This window comes from Nipponia nippon, unplaced genomic scaffold (genome assembly GCF_047370975.1).
Source record: "Nipponia nippon isolate SJK-2023a ecotype South Korea unplaced genomic scaffold, ASM4737097v1 scaffold_7, whole genome shotgun sequence".
Lineage (NCBI taxonomy): Eukaryota > Metazoa > Chordata > Aves > Pelecaniformes > Threskiornithidae > Nipponia > Nipponia nippon.
Window position 1 is genome coordinate 49,140,556 of NW_028262391.1, and position 12,000 is coordinate 49,152,555.

Consider the following 12,000-nt stretch of genomic DNA (forward strand, 5'->3'; position numbering starts at 1 on the left):
ATATGCAAGATGTAGGTCAAAGCTTGAAAAACTCTAAAGATTTATGCTCTAATAGAGTCCACAAAAACATATAATGAAGGGCAAAACCTGATTGCAGTGGGAAAGGAGGAGGAAGAATTATCCACATCCAGGCATCCTTATTACACAGTTAAGCTCAGTGGGTTAAAATGACCACAAACGTGAATGAAACACGGAGCCACAACCACGTCAATGCAAAGTCATAAGACCACATGGAAGTATTTAATTTTCTTATAGGCAAGGCACATTCTTTTCCAAGCTCTGTAAATGAGTGCAAGCTGCTCTGAAATTCAAGGCCCCAGTGAGAAAGTCTCTCTGAGTGTGGGAGCTATCCTGCTTTGTTTGGCCCCATCGTGTTTAGCTCCTTCTCTGTTTGCTTTCTCATTAACAGCTATCAACCCTTCCCAACAAAGGAAGGCTGGGAAGAAATTTGCAGTTTTATGAATATGAATGTGCATCAAAGAATGAATATGTTTGAATCTTAGTGAACAAACCAATAGGGGGAAGCTGTTAAATAATATAATACAGCCGTAATCTCACCATTTTTGGTGTTACTTTCTATTTGCCATGCATTCTAATAATGTATTCGTTTTTTGTTGATTATTGCAAATCAGAGCCCTGCATTTAATTGCATGGCCTTCAATGTCACTCAGGGCTTTTTCTGAGCACTTTCAGTTAATTTACAGTCCGGGAACGTGCTTCGAATGATTCCTTCTAAATACATTACTGCGCATCCATCAGCACTTCTCCAGCCGCTGAGCTGTGGCAGAGCCCGGCTTTGCTTGGTGCCCTTTGCGAGAGCTGTTCCCGTCCCCCCCGTCCTGCCTGAGGAGCAACCCGGCCCATCGATTCCTGCAGCCCCCTTCTTCAGCAGACTCTGCCTGCAGCCATTTTTGGATGCAGCCACTGCACATATCAGCTGCCCGACACCTTTGATGTTAAGGAGCATGATGCCACCAACCCTTTAATCTTTGGGAGCGAAGTCTAATAATTTACACCACCACGCGGTGTCTAGCTGGGAGGGGGACAGTGCAAGGGGTTTTCAACTCATCTAACCACAAGGATTATTCCCAGTGCTCCCTGGTGGGTGAGAGCTCGGGATCCACAGCCTGAGCCCCATTGCACTCTGCGTCTTGGTGCCGCACCACAGGCTTGCACAGAGATGCTGCCGCTGTTTGTCTCGCGCGTTGGCACATCAGCTAACAACCCGCCTCAATACGGGCAGGGAGAAGTGTTTTGCAGTAAAGGCAGTACAGGCTGTGTGATGTTTATTTAGAAAAGTGGAGATTGTAAAAAGGCTGCCACAGAATTTGATCTATTTTGGCAGTAAAAAAGTCCAAAGGAAATTTTTGGATTACATCTCCCATCGCTTGAATTGGATGGGGAGGTTATAGATAACAATCAGCTGTCTCGTGGACCAGATTATACTGTCTGGTAAATCTGAAGACACTCCATTGATTATAGGAGAAATTTTTATGATTTACTGGTGGAGGTAGCTCAGAGAAGAATCCAGCCCTGTAAATACGCCTGCTTGTGAGGTGGAGCGAGGGTGAGGAGGCGAGGTAGGAGAGGTGCTCTATTTAGAGAAGAATCAAGGGTCATTGTAAATGACAATTAGACACCTCTCCCACAGCTCTGACAGCTGCACGGCAGCTCTGCTTTCAACCTGGAAATCCATTTCTTTTTCAAAACAAAAATGCTCAGGGAAATAACTCAGGGGAAAGGAGCGCCATCTCATCAAAGACTGTGCATTAAACAAGCAGATAAAAGATTTTTCTTCCTAGGAAATGCAGTCCCTTCTCCCTCTAGTAATTACAGAAGTCAAATCAAAGTTGTCATTAACATTATTTAAGAAGTAATCTCTCTTGGAGCAACACAAGTGACAGCTGTGAACTAATTTCATGCCAATGGGATCTAATTTGAGGGAACTCGTGGGTTACTTTTTCCATAACCTTTTATTTATTCATATTCTTGCAGTATTGTGATTTTAGTGCAAAATGGGTATCTCAAACCTTACAGCAACCTATCAGTTGACTTGATTTTTTATGAGCTGTCTTTGAATTCTGAAGCAGCTTTTTACATCTCTCAAAATACTTGAAGCCTTTTTTTTTCCCCTGCAAATATCAAAATTCTTATAGTATGACAGGTGAGTCATTAATTTGTGTCAAACTCCTCCACTATGTTTTAAGCAAGGATATTATGTGTTTTTCTCTATGAATGAGGAAAAGAAAATGAGAAGTAGAGCTGCCGGAGGTCTGTTTGCAAACCTGAAAGGAAGGTGTGAAGTGCTGTGTACGACTGGGTGGGATCAGAGAGGCAGTTTTGTACCCTATGCTCTGTACAGAAATAGTGTGAAATTCTGCAAGTGGTAGAGATGTGCATTTTTGAAGTGAAAGACTCAGTTTTTATCTCTCTTGCTCCCACCAAGCTCTGAGCCGCTAATACATGCAGCATATCGACAACTGCTAAGGTCCTAGGTGACCGGGGATTTGTTACAGTATTCATTACCCTTTGATGCACGCGTGTATAACCCGCTGGCCCGCGTGCATTGCTCAGCCCGCTTTGTACCTAATCCACGGAGGATATGGGTTAGCTACAGCTCTCGGCTTCAGCGTGCGGCATGTCAGCTCAGACTGCACTGACTCATCCTCTTTGCTTTTGAAGTCCCCTTTTCTGGCATTGGCATCGGTTTAGGTGGCAGCTGACACATGCAGAGTGTTTTAAATCCCTGCCCCGTGTTCCTCGGTTGACCCCAAGGCTTCCTGTGGTTGGGGAATGATATGGGAAGAATGAAGCAGAAGCTAAACTCCTATGGTTTGGGTAACACAGATCCATAAGCACCGTTCACATTGCTGATGCTTTCCTTTTAATAGCCTTATGTGGTTCACAATTTATGCAGCATGAAAAGGTGCACCTTAAAAATGTGCTTGTAGCAAAATAGAGTTACAAAATCTCCAGAAGACCCAAGACATGTCTTTGTCTGCAGAAAGTGCCTGTTGTCAGTTTGGGAGAAGACAATTCATTCTGAGTGCTTCTGGCTGTCCCGGTGGCAGGGTGACCTTTATGTGAATAAATATAGTAATTCCTTTTTGATTACAGAAAGAAGCAGCTTCATAATGGTAGCTCCCTATCTTCTGCCATCACCTAAAGCGGATGGGAACATGCACCAGTCTGTCATTCTGCTGGCATGCGGATAAGCCTAAAAATTTGATCCTGTGTTGCAATGGTTTGATATATCCCAGTGCTAGGAGTCAGAGCAGAGAGAATGACTGAGGAACGGTGTGGGGCGTCCTTCTCTTTGCTTTCCTTTAAAAATTGAGAGGCTTTTAACTTTTTGGGTTTGATGGAATCACAATTAAAAGAGAGAAGGAAAATATCACCTTCCGTTTGTTAACTATAAAAATGCAATCCAGCAGTGCTGCTGGTGCTTTGCTATTTCCCAGGTCAATAAATGGCTCCCCTGACTTTAATAAACATTGATGCTGCAGGCTTGTTCTACAGTGATTGAACCTTTTTATAGTTTCAACCACTCACATTGCATGAAAGCTTGAAGATTTTTTTTTTCTTTTTTTCTTTTTCAGGAGGGTTGGTTCTGATTGATTAAATTGTCATTTTCTGAGTTAGTTGCTGAATTATAACTTGGCATTTTTAACCGTGTGATTTGTTTAAAGAGACAGCTTTTTGATATAGCAAACCAGCTGAGAATTTTTAAGCAGTAAAAGGAAATTTTACTCACTTTGTTCTCAGCCTTTCATCACTGCCTGACAAAAATGCTCCTGAAAACAATGTAGAGGGTATGATATGAGAAGAAGGTACTTAGATTCGCACTCACTTCTTCTTTATTCCATCCTGGAGCTGATCTGTGCAGTATCATATTGCTTTTGATTAGCAGTCAGACACCTCGTTGTTGTTAATGTGTTTATCTTTTCAAGGAGAAGGGAAGGGAGGGGGAATTAGAGACATAAATGTGAGTGCTACCCAAGGCGTTACTAAGAGTAAGTAGCAGAACTGTACTTTGGACCAACTGATTTACCCCTTAATATGCACAATGGATGTCTTTGCACCAAAATGGTGGGCTCTGAACACACCTAAGTCAAATAACTGCAAGGTTTTCACCTAAATCCAGACTGGGCCTGGTTCAAAGGGGCAAAGACCTTGTAATTATTTAGAAATGGAGAAAATCACATCCATGTGATGATGCATTCATTTTTTTATTTACCCAGGTGCCACATTCCTTCTCTGTGGATAGCTGCTTGGTTTCAAGGTCTGATTTTTTTTTTTTCTTTCCTTCTCTCCCCCCAGTTTAAATCTGTATTTGAGACAGTAAAGCTGAAGTGAATGAGACTCACATAAAAAACATGTGTGTTCAGAATGTGTTTGGGAAGAAAGGCCAACAAAACTGTCTTGTAGCACATAACAGGGTGTCTTTTGCTTTTGATTTACAGTGCCTGCAGGGGAAATGGAATAATCTAACGATCTGAATATGGGAGATCTTACGTTTGTTCGTGGCAGTGTTACTCTGGTCAGACTCTGAAACAGTGCTTAGCAGTGGAAGTCTCGGGATATCAATATGAAATACTGAAGTCCAATTATACTTCTGCTTGTACACTTTCCCCTCTCTGGCCATTTCAGCTTCTGCTCTGAAATAATAACTTATGACAGCACAAAGCTGAATTTCAGCAGTGAATTATATCCCTGGCCTCTAAATTTAATTGCATGATACTGCAACTAACCCACTATCCATCTTGGTCCCTTGAATTCTTTTTGCCTCTGTTCCTCTGTTTCTATACCATTCATTCAAGACCTTTACAAAGTGCAAAATAGGTGCCCAGGAAGAAGGCGAATGGTGAAATGAACATTTAAACTTCTTACCTGCCGCCAGTTCCTGAAGGTTTTTCACTAAAAAGACAGGGGCAGAGTTTGCCAACACTGGGGGCAGGATGAAGTGCTGCAGGATCTGGCTGTTTTCTTGCAGTGCTGCTAGTGCTGGTTACCTGACAGAGGAGTCAGGAGGACCCTTTGCAAGCACCAGTTTGGATACGATCCAGCCGGCCAGGTGCTTTACAGGATGTCCATTTTCTCCCCGTAGTGCCAAATGAGAGGTGACTGCTGGAAACGGAGCCAGGGTAGATGACAGATTAGTGCTCTGATTCAGCATGGCAAATCTGGTGTTCCTAACACCTCTGTTTTAATCAGCTGAAGATTTCACAGCAAGATGTTGATGCATGAGCAAACTTTTAATGACAAAAGCAAAAAGTAAGGTATTCTTCTGCAATTATGATAAATTCAATATGATAACATTTTTAGAAGAGTTGCTCGTGTTCACTTCAAAATAATCTTGAGGCCATTTCGTAGGGTGGGAAATAAGCTGTAACATGGAAAAGAGTAAAATATTCATTAAAGCTGTAATGATTTATATCATAACATTATGACGTAGCACACTTTACCTCAGTACAGTTCCTCAATGAATGTTTTCCTAATTTCCATAAGTAATTGACCTCTCATTAGCAACTCATTAGAAAAATTGAGGTGATGTGACAAATGCGAACCCACTGCGACAGAAACTCTGCATATGAATAAATTATTGAAAACTCTAATGGATTCAAAATGAAGGACCAGAAGAACCTTGCTTGCTCTGACTGAAAAAGTATTTCATTTACACCTGTAAACAGAAACATTTTTCTCTGAATATAAATAGCTGCACACTCAACAGTCCTTAAATCCGTGCTTTGACTCATGGCTCATTTTCAAACACAGTGAAGATTTCTTCTTGTTCTTGCAAAGAACTGCATGGAGAAAGAATTAGCCAAATAATTCAGACACATATGTAAGACCCTGGTACGGGTATAGACACCAAAGTTGGAAAACTGAGTACAAATTTTGGAACGTGGACTAAGTACACGGCTTAATTTTTGAAGGAACTAAACATCAACTGACGCTTCACAGTGGCTCCAGCCTAGGTGGGGATACTTACCAGAAACGGCATAGTGCTGAATTCTTGTCCATGAGCAGTTGTTTCGGAAGGGAGGTTTCTGCGTTGGCCTTTTTATAGCAACTGTTAACCAACACATGAATGGTAACAAGCCCAAATAATAGACTGTGCATATTGAAGTGTTAGCTTTAATAACCTTATATATCTGTCTTTTTAGGGATCAATAAATCAATTTCGAGCTAGTTCTTCATCACTGCAATGTTGTGAAAAGTGAGGCTGATATTTAACATAAAGTTTTATGAGTCCTGGATGCTCCTGAACAAACCCAGAAAAAAAAAAATTCTTTTTTAATATGTCCCTTAAAGTCCCGATGCCTATCTGAAACTTATTTGAAAGTAACTGGATTTATGGGTTCCAAGTTAGCGCTTCATTACAGAGCCACATGAGGATGAGAAAGAAAAAAACGTGCCTGAAAGTCTTGTACAACAGAGAAGAGATGAACTGATGAACCTCCCTGATGTAAAAAACCTGCTAAAAATCTGCAGGGTCTAAAAGGAGGATAAAAGCAATGGAGTAGTAATGTAAAACAATGGGAAACGCTACTGGCTTAGGGCTGCCCTGGCAAAAAGGCCAGTGAGAATCTCACTTTTCCACATTTGGGAAGTATATCTGTTATCTGGTTACCCTTCTCACAAGTTGTTTTTTTTAAACTTTCTTCCTGAATTCTCTTGCAATAGGCCATTGCGTAGTGCTGTTTTAACGTAGGTGAATATCTGTTTTGTTTTGCCAGCTAAACTGTAGAAGAAACGAAGCACAGAAGTCATCATGAGGAATTTCCTGTTATGGAAGAAAAAAGTATTTTTAAAAGCTCGCTCAAAAAAATGGGACTGCTTAGCTTTCCATGACATTTAAAAAGAAAAGATTGAAAAGAGACGGTAGATAAAGAGTGAGATTTCACGGTGTATCGATTGCATCATGCCATGGGACTATACCAAGTGATTAGTTTTGTGACATTGCTCCTGTGTCTTTTTTTCTGCATGGTTGCAGAACCCATGGTTGCATGGCTGAGCCCTGATGGCTTCAGTCCACATTTGGAGTAAAATCTGCTCTTTAACAGCTTTTAGCACCAGAGAGCACCTCTTCCTAGAGCCATGACTGAAGCGAGTTGCAGGGCTAGTTAGGAAACCAAACACAGTACAAAACCAGAAAGCTTAAACTATGTTACCCAAACATCTGTCTTATGTTCAACGTCTCCTCTAGGATTTTCAGGACTGCTATAGAAACGAAGCTTTTAAAGTCCTGGACAACCATTAGATTGGTGTAAACTATCATAATCAAGTTTATTCCCAAGTCGGTCTGCATAGCGCTCTACGCTCTTCATTAGAGCCCACCCTTTCCCACACAGTTAAACACTCCTACACAGCACTACCAGAAGCACTCACAGGCAAAATTTCTTTAGGATTTAGGAATGCATTTGGATTTCAGCCAGTTGTGGAAAATATACATACTTCCTCTTATACCCACGCACGTACTCAATATATTTCTTTACATATGGGATCTGAATCAGTAATACTAAAAGCCCAAAGCTGAAGGAAGAACAAAATGCATTCATAACCATGTTCCTTGATAAGGGTTGTTTTTTTTTAATCATTTATTCGACCATTTTGTGAGAGTGAAATACTTGATACGTTGCAAGGTGGAAAAGAGATACAAAGAGCACCCAAAAAAGAGATAATTCTCCTTATATAGGTTGACTTTAAAAAAGTCATAGTGCTAAGCATAAGATTAATAATTTAACTGAAGAAATTAAACACACTTCCCCTCCTTTCCTCCAAATGGAAGGAAAAAGCTCACCTGTGGCAAATGTGTATTTTTGCAAGACTTTGGGGGTACACCTGTACTGCCTTTAGGTTACCCTAAGACTAGCTACGTCTTGCTTCTTTATGCTGAAAGCTGCTAATGGGAAAATCAGAGTGTTATGATTATGGGTCCAAACACAATTTCCAAACCTGCAATATCATATCAGTATCCCATGGGGCTAGCAAAACTGTAGATATTCAGCAACCAACCAAAATAGCTAGGAAGGGCATCGTTAATGACACCAGGAAAAGAAAACAGCTAGTTTTTTTGTTGCAGCATGCTTTTAGTTGTTGCATGCAAAATGGTTTAACATCACCTTAATCCCAGCTTGCCATGTGAAAAATGACCCTGTCAATTTGATACAGAAGTAGAATATTGAGAAGTGGAACATTTTGTCTAATAGGGAAGAGCTGACAAAGACAGACTGAATAATGCTTAATTGGATAAAACTGACCTGATTGTGAATTCCAAATGAAATTAAAAATATTGCACTAAGATTTATAGGGTTCGTATTCTGTCTTTTTTTCTGTCTGTGTGTGCTGGGCTTTGCTTGTGTCATCAATATTTCAGTTTAGCAGCAGCATTATTTTCTTTATTGATAAAAGCCAAAGGCTAAATATTGCGAGACATTTGGCAATGCCAATATAAATGGGAACTCTCAGTTGTATGTGGTCCAGTTATTGATGTTTTTATTAGCAATCCTTATAAGGGCACATTCTGTCTTCCTTCTCACTGCCATAATGTGGAAATGAGGAAAATGGTAAAATGCCTGTGCAGTTAGCTAACTGTAAGGCAATTTTGACTGAACACCTCTCTGTCCTGCAACTAGCCACAAGCATAATGTAAATACGTTTGAGCGCAGTGGCAGGGTGTCTCAGCAACGTGGCTTTTTGCATCTTTGCCCATCGATGCCCCTTCTCCTGTCCTGGCTATGGGGAAGGAGCAGACTAATCTTCATTGAAGTAGCCTTAATGAACAAAATTTGATGTAGGAACTACCATCCCTTCATTCTCCAGCTGCTTAAAATAGCTCTCCAGTTCTCCAAGTATGTGAACCACAACCCCGTCGAGTTCCTGCAATATGTATTATCATATCTATTCAGGGCAAGGCTTGTGCATGAGGACACTATAGGGAAATTATTTGAGAAAATTATTTTCTTAGAATTTTCAGTAGCCACTATAAAAAGTCTGAACTTTTATCTGTGTTATTTTTTTCTCCTGCTCTGCTTTTTAAACAAACATGACACTTTATTCTACAAAGTGATTTCTTTCTGAGTTACAGAACCACAGAAAAAGCATATAAAACCCACAAACCTTATTATTTTTGGATTCTTGAAACACAAAATTGATTTAAACCAAGTTCAGCCAGCAATATTTCCTCCCCGTCTGAGAAACTATATCCTGGGTTTCAGACTAAAGTAAATTTTTATAGGCATGTTGTAATTATAAACCCTTGAGAAATGGATTTTGTAACGGGGAGGCTGGCACAAAGCTTTGCTGTAGTTACTCTGCCGAGCGCTGATGCGAAGAGGCTGAAAATCCATTCTCCCAAGAAGGAGCTTATTAAAAGACTGCAGTAGTTTTAATGACATTTCTTGTGACATCAAAATTATTTCATTTGGAATCTCAGAGCATCTCTGCTTCTGCATTTTTGAAGGTCCAAGGAGAAAATACTGCTGCAGCCTCATAGCAATGAGCAGTGACTGAGGGAAGCAATCCAGCGAGATAAATCTGCACTGGTACTCATATCCTCTCATGATGGGAGATGTAAATTAATCTGTTTAATTAGAGCAGCATATAATAATCATCTCCAGGAAGGCAGGAGAAATGTTTGGAAATACTGTACAGGTTTTGCAAATGATCTGGGTTCAGCTTTTCCTCCTAAATTGATGAATAATAGCCAAAATGTCAGTGATAACTGAACTCAAGATGAGGAGGTTTGGCTCACATCAGATGTGTTTGGTGACTTACGTTCTTACTCAGTTCTGTAGAGGTCCTGGATTGATTTTATTGCAATATTTCAAGCCAAATGGGTATTTTCAAGCAATATCCATTTCTGATTGGACTGATCTTTGTACTATTTATCTCATGTCATTTGTACACATGAATTCAAATTAAATGATGGCAAGGTGCTTGGCCTAGATATATTGCACCATAAGAGATTAAGTCCTGCTCATTTGATCAACCTTAAATTACACTTCTCAGCTATACAGGTACGCAGATACTTTACAAAGATGGATAAATAGCTTTATCCTCATTTTAGAGGTGTTCAAAGACAACCGTTAGCCCCAAAGCACATACTAGCTCAGAGGCAGAGGTCTAAACTGCAGCCTTCCTCCACTGTAATGTGTAGCCTCCTCCTACATCCACTGAAGCCAACAGCAAAATTTTCACCTACATCAATGCAGAATATCCAGCTTTTGGCAGCAAGTTTGCCTGGCTTTCTTCTGATCTCCCTGGGTTACTCACAGGAGGAAGGGGCTAAAATCTTACATGGTCTCAAATGGGATGTGTAAAACAAGTGGTGGCAACAGCATACAGGGAAGGGAGGAGGGTTTGGTAAAGCAGACAGACTGTTGCAGGCTGTTGAATGTGAAGTGGCATAGTTTGTATTACAGCCCTCTGTCTTTTTAGGGATTTTTGGCATTGGTTATTTAATCAGTCAGACAATGAAGTGGGAAATGGAAAACCACAGAAAACTCAACCTTTCCCACAGGGCATGTGGGTAGCCAAAAATAGCTGCATGAATTGAATAGTGGGGCTGGGGAAGTTTTCCAAAGTTTTTCAGAATCTCTGAGGAATTTTTGGCCCATATTCTGAGAGAAAAATCATGTTGGTCTCCCTTTCTCTGAGGCAGTTCACTCATACATGCACAGCTAACGCAGGCACCTGGGATGGAACCCAGCTCCTTCTGAAGTCAATGGGCAAAGCTCCTACTGGCTTCAGTGGAGGCAGGATTCATCCCTTTGTGAGATGATCATATTTATATTCAATACCCTGCAACTTAAAGTGAGGATTAGCAGAATTAAATTCTCCTAATTTGTATATCTCAGACTGCCAAACCGCAATTAACTTTTGTGCATTTGAATTAACAGCAAAAATTATTAACCACCCTTTCCTCATGCAATTATCATTTTACACTTCTGGAAAATTTCTCCTAAATATGAAAAGTAGCCCACACCCCTGTGAACCTATTCCTCTTAATATCCTTTAGTTATTAGAGCAGGAAACAATTTTTCACCCCATTGCTTCCGTACGCAAGTAATGCTTGCCCAGCACCACTGCCGTGCTGTGCACTCCGCCGATTCGCTTTGCGTTGGCTTAAGGCTGCACAGGCCACACAGGTCACTTTTCACAGGGGGACGGGACTCAAAGCTTTGAATTCACCCAAGAATAACACCTGTGTGCATCGCCCTTGGCAAATATTACAACCAGCTGCTATTTTGTGCAGTTTTTAACCATGCAACGTGCAGGCTCAAAATTCTTCCCTTTTCTTCTCCTGTGCAAATCGAAGGAGGACGTTCCAGTTTTCCCTGAGTGCTTGGCACAGAGCTACAGGTTAGCATGGCAGAACAAAGGCAGCATAAAGCAACCAGAGTGTTCTGCCGTGTTTTCTGCTCGCTCTTTCTTGCGTGTGCCAGACTCTGCCCTTGCACGGACTAGGGCTGGCGAGGGTTCACTCAGTGCTGAAAGCTTGCAGAGCACCCATTTTCCAACCTCAGTTTTCCTTGCACTGTAGCACACCCTCTCCACTATATGAAGAGTACTGGTAATTTTTTCTCAAAACTTTAGTTTCCTGGGAAAAGTAGAATCTTGGGCAAGATACGTAAGAACAGATAGCTTTCGATTTATGTATCACCCTTCTGCAATAAATGCATTTGTAACAACATAATGAAATTACTGAACAAAAGTTCTTTTCCAGAAGAATAATCTTTAACTGGTGCGAAATGCCTCACTGGAATTTTGTCAGGTTTTAATTTCAGTTTGAATAAATAGTGTGAGACACCAGGCTGGGGAAGATAAAGGTGAATTTCATCTGCTTCCAGCTTGTCATAATGGAAATAATAACTACTTTAGCAAAAAACAAGTTTCCAATTAGTTTCTCTAAAATAATATTATCCCCCTTTTTTATAGATACTGTAGCTCATTTTGGAACCTAATTTTGATAATATATAAACATTTCTAAAACAG